The sequence below is a fragment of the Charadrius vociferus genome, unplaced genomic scaffold (assembly GCF_000708025.1).
Source record: "Charadrius vociferus isolate BGI_N301 unplaced genomic scaffold, ASM70802v2 scaffold139, whole genome shotgun sequence".
In the NCBI taxonomy this organism is placed as follows: Eukaryota; Metazoa; Chordata; class Aves; order Charadriiformes; family Charadriidae; genus Charadrius; species Charadrius vociferus.
Window position 1 is genome coordinate 970,087 of NW_009650169.1, and position 12,877 is coordinate 982,963.

Here is a 12,877-nt window from a genome sequence, read left to right on the forward strand (position 1 = left end):
ACCATCACAGAAGCAAGATCACTCGAGCCCCGGTGACATCTAAGAGGGTGCAGGTGCGAGAGCAATACCACAGACAAATCTGTTCGTCAACCACCCACCCAATTGCTGAGCTGACAGATCAGCCAGGGAAGAAACCTGCTTGTGCAAGAGTGAGTCTTGCGCAAAGCAGCAAGGGCAGCGGAGCAATGTCAGCTGCAGGGTTTGAGCGACGTGCCTCAAGACTCCTGCTCCATCACCGAGAGGATTTCTCATTGTTTGCCTTCACACGTGTCCCACCTGTACATCTCTGGCGAGCGGGGGAGGCAGAGAAGAGGAAGAGGCAGGGTATGAGCAAGCCACGTTCGGCATCTCACTGCACTGGGTTTTCTTTTATTGGTCATTCCTATTTTTAAGAGAGAGTTCATTTCAGGCCTTATTCACCGCGGCACGGAGTTTTGCTTACAGTGAGGTTCAAATGCAAGTTTCTTGCATTTTTCTCTTCTTTCTTCCCAGCAGAAAACCACAGTACCACGCCCGGAACATGCCTGCCGCTGGCAGCGGGGCACTTCCACAGCCCGTGAACACGCAGAAGAGCTTGCTGCACGTCTCCAAGGCTTTGGTTTCACTTCTCTGCCTTGTGGCCCCGCACAAGTAGCCGAAGAGCGCACTAGCTCTCTTCTCCATATCTCCCCTTGCTCTGACCGAAAGCCTTTTGCAGCCCAGGACCCAAAATGTTTGTGAATCACAGAATCGCCTAGGTTGGAAGAGACCTTTAAGATTATCAAGTCCAACCATCAACCTGACATTGCCAAAACCACCACTAATGGTGGAATGGTTTTGCTTTTCCCCCACCAAAGAGCTAATAAAAAGGCACGCTGTGAAAAAGAACAGCTTGGGGTTTGGGGGTGTTTTGTTTTGTTTTGGGCTGGTTTGGTTTGGTTTGGTTGGTTTTTTTTGAGAGGGAGCCACTTCATGCACTGTCAACTGCTGTCAGAAAATAAACCTGTTATGAGAAAAATTACAGAGGAGAATTCACTTCCCTGGGATCAGCAGCTTGGAAATTCCAGGTGCCTGTGGGGCAGCTGCTGTTTTGCAAGGCAGAAGCGAGGCATCGTATTTTGCACATGCTTGTGCTTTTTTCTTATGGATGCTTTATTCTGCTTTTTTTTTCCCCCCAATGTTTTTCTTTAATCCAAACTAAAGTGACTTCGCTTAAAAGGCTGCAGTCAACCAAAACCTTCTGTCATGCAATACCTGCTATCACAAGATCCTTTTTTTGGTTGGTCCTCAGGCACTTCTGTAATAAATTACATCACTGCACTTCCTTCCTTAATTTTGTCTTTATTTTAAAGCCAGATGTGATTTTCAGTTTAACCTGGACCCAGAGCAAGACTTTAGGGACTCAACTGATGAAAAAAAAAATAAAAATCTTCAGAGGCAATTCAGGGTTGTGAAGGGACACGTTGTGCTCATTTAGAGGATCCACCTCTCTTCTGAGTCACCCAGATCCACAACCCCTGTTTTCAGCAGAGCGGCCTCGTGTAGCAGAGCAGGAGGGTGACATTAAGGCCACTCACCATCCTTGAGACAGGTGACATGTCTGTGTCTGCCCTGGGGGGAATCGTTGGACAGCACTGCTGGGACAGGTTTCTTGGACCACATCTCTTGTTTTGGGGAACATCAGCTGTTTGTCTCAGCACCGGAGCCCAGAAACCATCAAGCTGTTACTACACCAGTGGCGTTTTGATTTGAAGGTGACGGAGACACTCTAAATGCAGCAATACTTAACCAACGGCCGACGATTACAGCTCGCGGTTGCCCAAGAGGCTTCCTTGATAGCGACAGCAGCTGGAGATGGGGTGGGTTTGGGCTGGCTGCTGCACAGACACCGAAAAGAGCACAGACATCACTTGCTACACCCTCTGGCATTACAAGGCTGTAATTAAATCCCCTCTTTTCGACAATTTTCGTGTGAGCCCGAGGGTACGAGCTGGCACTAAAGCCTGCAGGGAGTTTGCACCGGTACACAAAAGGGAGACGTTTCCCCCCACCATTTTATTGTCCGTTTATTGAATGTGTCTTCAGCTCGGCTGCGTACTTCCCGGCACACGGGTTTAAAATGGAGCCCGCACTTTTTTTTTTGCTTCATCTCTTCAGGGGCAAATATACGGAGCCATTGATGAGGTTATTTTAGGATGACAGCACGGTACAATTGCTGGCTGTTATTCTGGCAGCCACTTACCAGGGGCTGGTTAGGCACGTTTTTATAAAGCTCTTCAAAAAAAAAAAAAACACACAGCTACCCGAGAACGCTTTCCACGGCGCGTTTCAGACGTGCCTTTGTGCACAAGTTGTTTGTGTCTCGGTAGCAGCCAAAGAGCCGTTCGGATGTGTTGGTTGCTATAGTAATTACTTTCCTCGGGAGCTAAAATAATAGCTTTACAGCTCCTGCAGCTCGCTGGTGTGTAGGCTGTCTCCAACCAGAGACGTTTCCATTTTGCTTTGGAGGGGGCTGGGGACTGTAACGTAGGCTGAGAGGCAGACTTTCCTTTCTCCGCTCCTGCAGCTAATTTTGAATTTAACCTTTGTAGAGGACGCGTCACGGGTCTAAAGGTTCAAAAGTAAAAGCAGCGTATGAAATGGTAGGACGGCCTCGCGACTGAGGTTTCCGATGGGGGTAAAGGTTTGGATTTGCTTTCCATTTCTCTGGCTGAAAACTGGTAGGAGAGGGACTGAGGGTCACGCTGAGATTGGTTTTCAGTGCTGAGGGCCCTACAAAGCAATGGCGGGGGGGGAGCTCACAGGGGTTTCAAAAGCACCTAAGCGAGTCAAGCAGGAACGCTGATGAGGAGGACAGCTCTGCATCATTCAACTTTTTTTTTTTTCACTTAACTTTTCACTTTTTTCACTGCACACAACTTTTCTTTTCACTTAACTGCCGGACCTGCAGCTCTGGGGAGGGTAAGGGGTCTTTCCACTCTGCGTTTCAGAGCAATCCCCCGCTCCATCTGCAGAACGTTTCTGGGTGACATTTTAAATTGCAGCCCTGTGGGCTGCGGGACTTTTGCTTGAAAGGGCACTGGTGCAGAAGCGTTTCCCAGCAGTAGGACGAGCCCTGTGCTCGTGGCCCTGCATGGTCATGAAGGAGAAGGTCTGTAAGTCGTTTTGGGCTCCTGGCCTGATGAGCCAGGGATTTTTTGTGCAGCTGGCAGCCAGGTGGGCTGGCACGGCGTGGACTTCTGCTGCCTGCCAAGGAAGCAGAAGAGGGGCAGGGGCAAGCGGCACAAAGAATGATGGGACCAATTCACCTCCTGCACAAAGAAGCGGCGGCAGGGCCACCGCAGCTCCGATTCACGGCTCAGGGGGATGACCTACATAGGGTCCCAGCACCAGCACCAAGCACCGGTTTGGTTTTGCGGACGGAGACCAGCCAAAGGGCAGGAGGATATTATAAAGGGCTCCGGCAAGGGGGCAAGGAGGAGCCAGGAGGAAAGGAGACAGAAAACAAACAGGGAAAGCATTTTGCCTCGCAGTGCTGTCCGAGAAAATTTGCTCTCAGATGCATACGTGGCTGCATCAGCAACTGGCAGGGAGATGCCACAGGGAGATAAAAGAACGGCACCGTCTGCTAAAGGCTGCGAACACAAACAGTTCCTGTTTGAGTAACAGCAACACACACAGGCGCAGGGAGGGAGGGTGTGCGGGGAAACCACAGGACAAAACTGGGCCTTCGGATGCGAGGGGGGTGCGCCTGGCTTGCAGGCAGCAGGTGATGAGAACTCATTTCACGCACGTAGATGTGCAAGATCCTCCGAATTTAGGCATAGCGTACACACAGGTTTTGTGCCTACGCAGCTTTGCTTTGTCGAGGAAACCCCTGAAAAAAAAAGATAGTGGAAATCTGGAGATGCTTCATTGTAAGGACTCACAGCCCTTTATTTTCCTTTTTTATTTATTTTTTTTGTACGATTAGAGAGCCAAAATTTTAATTCACAACAGCCCGGTTGTGCAGGCTTCAGCTATGAGAACATTTAAAGTGTCTGTTCTGTATTAAAACTTGTTGTGATGTTTCAATTTTTTCATCTGAGAATTTCCTATGGCCTTTTTGTAAAGCTCTTGGGCTAAGGTTTCTGCTATTGTATCAGAAAATTCGGCTGCATTTTTTAGCCCCGGTGGACTGTGGTGCACCAAAATCTTAAACTTGTCACTGCAGCACTCCAGTAGAAACAATATGTAACATGCAAAATCCTAAATGCAAGGGGGAAAAAAAGTATTTCTCTGGCAAGAAGCTTTAAGAAACAAAAAAGTAAATCGAAAGGCATACAAAGATAAAATGTCACAATCAGTCCCATGCATCACCTGATTCTACAGGCTGTCTTTGAGACGTACCACCTGTATTCGCTGTGACCAACACCTGCAGTTTTAGAAGAGTAAGAAAATTTGTTTCTTTACCCAAAACAGTCAAGTGTGGGAGAATCTTGGCTTTCCTTAAACAGGAAATCTGCAGCCATCATGGGGCTGCATAATCATAATTAAAAACGTGATCCAAGTATGAGATACTGTCTCAAGTTACCACGAGGCGAACAAAATAATTCAGACTGTTTGAACCACAAAAAAAAAATTTGCTTCTGATTTTTAAGCCATGGTTTGGAGGGAGCAGGACAGGGGTAATTTCATGACTTTCAATTTCCAGCATGGGCAGTACTGGTCTAAAGAAAGATTGATGAGAGTATTTCTGGACCACTAGATTTTTCTTTGGGTTAATTGGGGTGTAAATTTTGTTATTAATTATTTGACATTTGTAATGAGCTGCTAATGACTCAGAACATGCACTTTAGGAAGCCTTGTTAAAAGCAAAAGCTGCAGCTATGTTAAAAACTCAGGGGAGCAGAAAACTTTCTCGACTGGAGAACTAGTTTGTGCTAGATAAGTATTCTTGCCGGCATAATTACGGTTTCTTCTCGGCAGCACCTCTTCTTCAGCACAGACATCATAGATGAAAGATGAAAAAAAAAGCCTTGAAAGTTTGCTCACACGTGTCATGAAAATGACTTGGCTTGCACGGATGTCTGGCAGGTAGCCTGTCTGAACATGTGGTTCAGCTGGACAATGAATGCTCCTGTGAAGCGGAGAGTAAAAAGATGAAGTGTGTCACCCACGAAAGTGTATCAAGGACACCCTAAGGACACGCTTCATCAAGCGCAACTTCCTAGCCAAGTCACTGGAGCTTTTAAAGAGTCAGCAACGATGCTCCGCAGACTGTGTTAGTACACAGAGCAGGCAGGGAGAGCGCGCCAGCGGAAGGAATAGCCTGAGCTCTCAGGTGGTGAATTGTCTCGCAGTTACAGAAGTGAAAGCTGACGGCATATGGGTACCTACCATGCGCTCATGTAGGTACCTACCATGCTCCACCCCCGCCACAGCATTGTCATCGTTAGCTGCCAGCAGCAGCCATTTAATTGACACGGGTTTGGATGCTGTCAGTCAGGGCAAAGTGAACGTGGCGTTTTATTTTTATTTTTTTCCTTTTTCCTCCTTGTGAAAGCAATTGAAGAAATACTTGGGAACTCATCTCCTTTGTTGCAGTCAAAAATCCTTGTGCTAGCGCCCTGCTTGGGGAGTCTGGGAAGGCGGCAGAAGTTATGCTATAGGGAAATCACAAAGGGTTTACGTCAAGGCTATTGCAGCTAACTAGGGGAAACGGTACAAAATATTTTATTTGTCTTTAGCCAGAAGAACGTTCTTCGTAACAGGCAAAAATAAGCAGAGACAACATTTTAATGATAATCAATGAAACTAATCCTCATGTACCACATACAGCACAAGGACTTTAGTGAGCTGAACTGCTTTGAGCTTACAAAGTGTTTATGCTGTACATCATACATTAAAACACGCTGGGAACCCAGGCAAAAATATCTATAAGATGTTGGTTTGTGCTCTGGGGAAGTCGCATCTCCAGCCAGCACGGGGCGGGGGGCAAATCTCCACACGGCACCCAGTCTCACCCTGTAGACATTCTTGCTTGCCAGTCAGTTCAAAATCCGTCACCAATTTGCATTTCTGCATAGTAGTCCAGCAGCGCTGCTGCTCCATCCTGGATGGAAAGAGAGAAAGCAGATCAAGATTAGAAGTAAAATACAACAACTTGTAGGAAAGCACCTGGTGCTCAGATGTTCTCTCATTTAGGACACTGAGCCTTATGCTCCAGTTAAGTTTTCACCATCAAAGAGCAAGATGCAAACCACAGAACATCAATTAAATTTCTATTTTAGAAATGCATCTGGTAGCTCCTCTTCACAGGTGCTTACCAAATGGTGATTCTGGGAAACGACCCCTGCTTCACAAATCGATCGCTGCTCATTTTTAGGAACTGTTGCCTAATATAAATCCAGAATTGTGACCCGTTTCTCCTTGGGGGATACAATGCTCAGGAACCAAAAACACTTCCTGTCTCTGTCTTTAAAATGGACCGTCTGTTTTAAGAGCGGGAGGACAGTCCTGGTGTCTGGACGACTATGCCCACGGATGGCAGTCCAGGTTGTAAGCAAGAGTCAGAGCTGGCTTAGGGGCGCGACTTGTGTCCACGGGACAGCAAAGCTGTCTGCCTCAGCAGCAGGAGAAGCTGCCCCAGGATTATTTTGTGTGAGCAGCCCTGAGAGCATCATACTGACAGGTAGCCAGGGCAAAGGTAGTTTTCTAGGACGGCAAGGCAGCCATGGCTCAGCCATTCCACCTACACCAGAGCTAGCCCTGCTGCCAAGGCGGGGTGGGGGGGTGGAATGGCACATCTGTATGGCCCCAGAGCTGTCCACCTCTTCTGGACTTGCCAAGAGAGCAGCAACCCACCGGCATGAGGAAGATGTTTCAGAACCGCAGTTATTTTACGCTACAGCCCAGAAGAAGCAAAACCAGCCCTGGATGGGGATGTGAAAGTGCCATTAGAGGGCCCCGAAGAACAAATGGTGTCTAGTATTTACGCAGAGAAAGGTGATCTGAACCAGAGAGAGGAAGTCCTGACTAGACAGATACGCGACATTGTCCATCCAAGAAAGACTTGGTAACCAAACAAATGCTAAAGGTAAAAAAACAAACACCACCATCCCGAGGGGGCCCTTACCTGGGTAAGAGATGTGACATGGGGACTTTTATCCCTGCTGTGGCTCCACCAGTGCAAACCAGTGCTGATGTCTGCTGGTGTACCTCTGCTGTACTCAGGTCTGAAAAATGCCACCGGATGACCCACCAGGTTTCCTTTTTATCCTTTTAACAGAAGGAAAGCACACATGTTGCAGATTACAAAGAAAAAGAATCACAGAATCATATAATCATCTAGGTTGGAAGGGACCTTGAAGATCAAGTCCAACCATCAACCTAACACTGCCAAAACACTTACCTGCTGCAGTTGAACATGCTACCTGCTGTAGGTGGCCCTGCTCTGGCAGGGGGGTTGGACTAGATGATCTCCAGAGGTCCCATCCAACCCTCACCATTCTGTGATTCTGTGAAAACCACCAGTAAAACATGTCCCTCAGCACCACGTCTAACCTTCTTTTAAATACCTGCAGGAATGGTGCCCCTACCACTTCCCTGGGCAGCCTGTTCCAATGCTTAGCAACCCTTTTTGTGAAGAACTTTTTCCTAATATCCAATCTAAACCTCCCCTGGCATGCAAAGGCAAAAATATAAATAATGGAAAATGCCAAGATGAAAGCTCTTCCGCTGGTAAAAGACTGGATTCTTTTCTTCTGAGTTGTCAGCTCAGGTGTAAGAAAATGAGGAAAAATCAGTGTGTGATTGTAAGCAACCAGTTTAAGTGACTTGCCTAGTACTACATAGGTCTGAGGAGAAAGCAAGCAGCGTCGTCACTTTTAAACTCTGTGTGGGTGTGCGCTTGTGTGTGTGTGCACTGACTCTGTATACTACAGAAGAGCAGTGGTAATAAACTCAAACACTTGAAAAATTTGTGTCAGGACATCCAAAAGAAAAGCCTGAGATTTGCTTGTGAGATTTTATGGATCGTGTACTTCAACTGACTACAGTTGGGTTGCCCGTGGCACGGGAGCATTTAAGAATCATGTTTTTCAGTTGCAATCAAAGGAATTAGAAGCTTTTTTTTCAGAAGTACTGACTAGACAGAGGTAAACCTAAGTTTACTTAGGGAATGAAACTTGGAGTTGCTTGGACCCTGATGCTTTAAGAAACAATAAATACCGCAATATTTGTGATCCTTCTGAACGTGCTGGTAATAGCACAAGCCTCGGCTATTCTGCTATGTAAGGCAATGGATTTAAGTCCTTACTGCTCAGTGGATCTGACCTCTACCACAGCTGTTTATCGACCCAAGCGCACACCAATTTAGGTATTCAAGCCAGCGTCAAATATGGTGAGCAGTCATAATTTCTCTTTACAATAATTAGTGTATTGCATGCTTAGTACTTCTGCTTATTTGGCTTCAGAAGTCTTGCAATGAGTACCCAAATGTGGAGGTCTAGAAACTGCTTGTGGATTGAAAAAAGTAGCATGGAGGTGTAAGTGCTGTCCAGCATAGAGGAGAACACGGATAAATCCAAATCAAAATAATAAAAAATAAAATAAAAAAATAATAAAAAACAAGAACTGAGAAAAATTTTCCAGTTCCATTTGTCTGGGTATGTTGGTGTTTTCACCATCGCTCCGCAGCTCAGGTAGTGGTAACTTCCAGCAGGAGGGTGGCCAGGGCACTAATTTCTTAAGCTGTCGAAACTAAATTCAAAAAAGGAACAAAAAAACCCTGCACATTCATGCCTCTGCTGTAGATAATGAACACCAGTGTAACTTTCCTTCGCATTGCTAAATGCCAGACTTCATGTTCAACCTGCATGCTACCTGTAACTTTGTGATTCCACTGGCTGTCAGTGGGCTCCTCATTTTTTGGTAAAAAGGGAATGAGTCAAAATGATTAATGTGAGAAAACCACACTAATCAGCACTGTTGGAATGGAGGCCTTAAGCCTCCAACGTGTAAACTCCAGCAACGCAAAACTTCCCAGGAGCTGTCGCCCTCCCCTCCAAGTCAAGACCCCATCCTTGGTCAGAACAGCCCTCATGGTGATGTGTTGAGAAACGTGCTGACCTTTTCCCCACAAGCTGCATGTCTACCGATGATTCCCCTCGAGCTCCAGGAAGGTGCCTGGCATTGGTTTCCATCAAATGTGCACGCGAAAACATGCAACCTGGGGGTGAGACACAATGACAGCAGAGAACCGATCACTCTAGGAGAACCTTCATAGAAGCAAAAAGTATAAATGGGGGGAAAAAACCCAAAAGACTAGGCAAGAGCCAACTTAACGCTATTACACAGAAAGGTATGAAAGTGGCTTCTGACTCAGAAGATCCTTAAATGGCTGACAGCTGGAAACTGGGAAGTCTACCTGGGAATGGTCGCTCCTCGCATTCCTTTTTCGATGTGCCACTACATGCACCCACTGCTGGCAGCTCTCCAGCACAGGATGCTTTGGTACCTTTGGTCTGACCCCCCTTTATGTCACCTCTTGCTGGCTCAACCCAAAATGATAGATCAGGTCTTAGCATAATATCACCCTCAACGCACTCAGGATGGTAATGTGCAACTGCTAAAGGACCAATTTCACCTCACATTGGAAAGTTGCATCCGGACCATTTTTAGGTATCACATTCTCATTAACATCCCACTATGAATGCCATTACTGGGTCAACTCACACTAATTATTTTTCCCTAATGGCCAAGCGAACTAAGACCTTTCCCCATTTTTATTCTAGCAGTTACTTGGTTAAGAAACATTCCTCAACACAATGAGCTAATAGCTTAATGTAATACAAATTACAGCAAAGGATGTAAGAAACACAAGGAAGGAAGAGGAAAGCAAATTTTACTGGTAACAACATGTACTTCCAAACTATGTGCATAATTAGGTGGTTTAAATTTCTACGGAGTTTGGGGATTTTTCTTCATGTCATTGTTCTGCTCTTTATGTAATTATGTGGTTGTACTTGACTGCATAGTGGTAAGTAAATAACACTAATTGCTTTTCATATTGGAGGGTAGTGGACTGAAACCATGACTTCTGTTTATCAGCTCCAGGTAATAAAAATTGTATGAAAAGAACTATTTCAGGCAATATTAGTGCCTTTCATGTCTCTCTCTCTCTTTTATACAAAAGCAGCAGGTCTGACAAGCAACAGAACGGTGAAATCCTTCTGCTGAGTCAGATGCTCCGTTTCAAACTTACATAAGCAGGATGTATTTCCATATTCCCTCCCTCCTTTTGCATGCACGAAGCACAGACAGAAACAATGACTGCTCCAGGGCTGCTCAAGTAGCTTAGCGTGGAAGCCTCAAGGTCGCCACTTAAGTATGAAAAATATCTTAACGTCTCCACTGTGGAGTAATTAAATACCGCATTAAGTCAGCAAAGCAGGGTCTGCTACCAAGTGACACTGGAGCCCATATGCTGCCCAGAAGCATGCTAAAACTTTTCTGTTTCTTCATTTTCAGAAAAGTAATTTTAAATACATGGGGGGGAAATAAAATTTAATTATTGCAGAAAATCTAATTATTGCAGCATTTCAATGCCATTTTCTGACTATAACTCTGGTATGTTCTGTGATTTCTCAGGCTGTTCTTTTTTTGTGATGGTGTGGTGTGAATGTCTGCTAAAATCCCAGAGCTCTAGCACATAAAACTAATTTACTGGAAACTTCAGCTGGCAAGTAAGCATTTATGTCCATAGCAGAAATATCAGTAGTGTATTTAGAAACAAGTGCCAAGAAAAGTAAGTTTCATGTTCACAGACGGCATGCTCCTCATTGACTATCTGAACCTACATCAGATGTACGTACAGGCCTGTGGACTGTATGGTCTCAAAGTTGCAATGAATTTTTGTTAAAAATGAAAAATAGGTAAAAATCTAAGAAATACCGAAAGAAAAACAAATCAAGAAACAAAGACCAGAGAGAAAACAAGAAGGTGAGAAACTCAGCAAGTTAACTTAAATCAAATATATGTGTTTGTGGATAAGATGATTAGATGAGCTACCTGACATGCAGATCCAAATCATGTCAGGCAAAACGGGAAACTGAACCTCCTCCCACTTCTCAGAGGAGAGCCGTTACCAGTGGGTTTCAGGATAACAGAAAATGTTTAAACAGCAAACCATTTGCTTTCTTTTCTAGCTGACAAATACTATTTCAGATTGAATAACGTGTTTTAGTTGAAACGTGTGGAGTTTTGTGTTTGTTTTTTTTTCCCATCTCACCAAAACAAGAAGAAAATAATAACATTTATTTTGGCTGTCTTCTGAATTACTTCCCTCCCTCTTATTTGGTTGCTCAACTGAAAAAAAGCAATTACTCGCACAATCCTACACCCATTCTCCATTGACCTACTTTCAGCAGGGTTCCACTCCACATCCACCTGGGTTCGGCAGCCACAGCAGCAGGAACTAATTCAGCTAGAAAGTCCTGTAAGCCACTTACATTAAAGTCTTCTTTCTGTGCCTCCATCCATGAGGAAGCCTTCTACTGGACAAACTGGCAAGACACAGATTGGATAGAAGATGGGTAGAAAATTAGCTGACAGGCTGCACTCAGAGTCATGATCAATGCTTTCTACTCAGGCTGGCAGCCTGTCACAAGCAAGGTCCTCCAGGGACTGACACTGGGCCCCACGTTGTTCATCTTCACAAGTGATCTGGATGATGGGATTGAAAGCACCTTCGCCAAGTTTGCTGATGACACTAAACTGGGTGGTGAGGTGGACACATGAGAAGGGAGAAGCTATCATAGCGAGAGACTTGAGCAGGCTGGAAAAGCGGGCTAGGAAGAACAGTATAAAGTTTAACAAAGACAAGTGTGAAGTCCTGCACCTGGGATGACATACTCAAGGAGCCCAGTACAGGCTGGGACCTGTGTGGCTGGGGAGCAGCTTTGCTGAAAGGTGGACAACAAACTGAATGTGAATCAGCAGCGAGCTGCTGCAGCAATGAAGGCAGATCAGATCCTGGGCTGCATCTACAGGGATCTACCGCATCTACTAGCAGGAACAGAGACATGCTCATCCCGCTCTGTTCAGCGCTTGTCAGACCACACCTTGAGTACTGTGTCCACTTCTGGGCCCCACATTTCAACAAAACATAGACAGACTGGAGAGGGTCCAAAGGAGGGCCACAAAGATGATCCAAGGGCAAGGCAACCTGCCCTGTGGGGAAAGGCTGAAGGAGTTAGGTCTTATCTCCCTGGAGGAGAGCAGGCTCAGGGGCGCCTCACTGCAGTATTCCAGTACTTAAAGAGTGGCTACAAAGAGGACAAAGGCTCTCTCTTCACAAGGAGGCACATGTAGAAGACAAGGGGCAACAAGAATTTCATTTTTTTTCCAGTGAAAACAACCCATCACCAGAACCCAGGGACGTGGCAGAGTCCCCATCGCCAGAGGTTTTCAAGATGCGACTGGCCAGGGTGCCAGCTGATCTCACCTGGGCTCCCTCCCATGAAAGGCTGGATCCTTCCAGCTCCCTTCCAGCCCAGGTCGTGGGCTCTGAGGGGCCTTCTTCACGTCCCTGAAGAAGGAACCCTGAGCAGACCCACCTCCCCGTGCCCATCGCCAGACCAACAGCAGTCCCGCCAGCCCGCCCTGTGAAGGGAACGCCGGTGACAGAGCCCTGGGGACGGGGGGGACACCGACACCCCTCCAGGCAGCTCTCCCTGCTCAGGGAAGGCAGCACAGTGAGGGCTGTACCGTTTCTCACCCGGTAACACCGGCTAAGGTGCGAGCTAACGGCTGTGCCTCAGGAGGTGCCTCGGGAGCGGCCTCACGGCCCCCTCCCCGCCCCCCGACGGCTCGCTGACCTTGGCAGCTCACGGCTCTCAGGCGGGACACGGCTCCC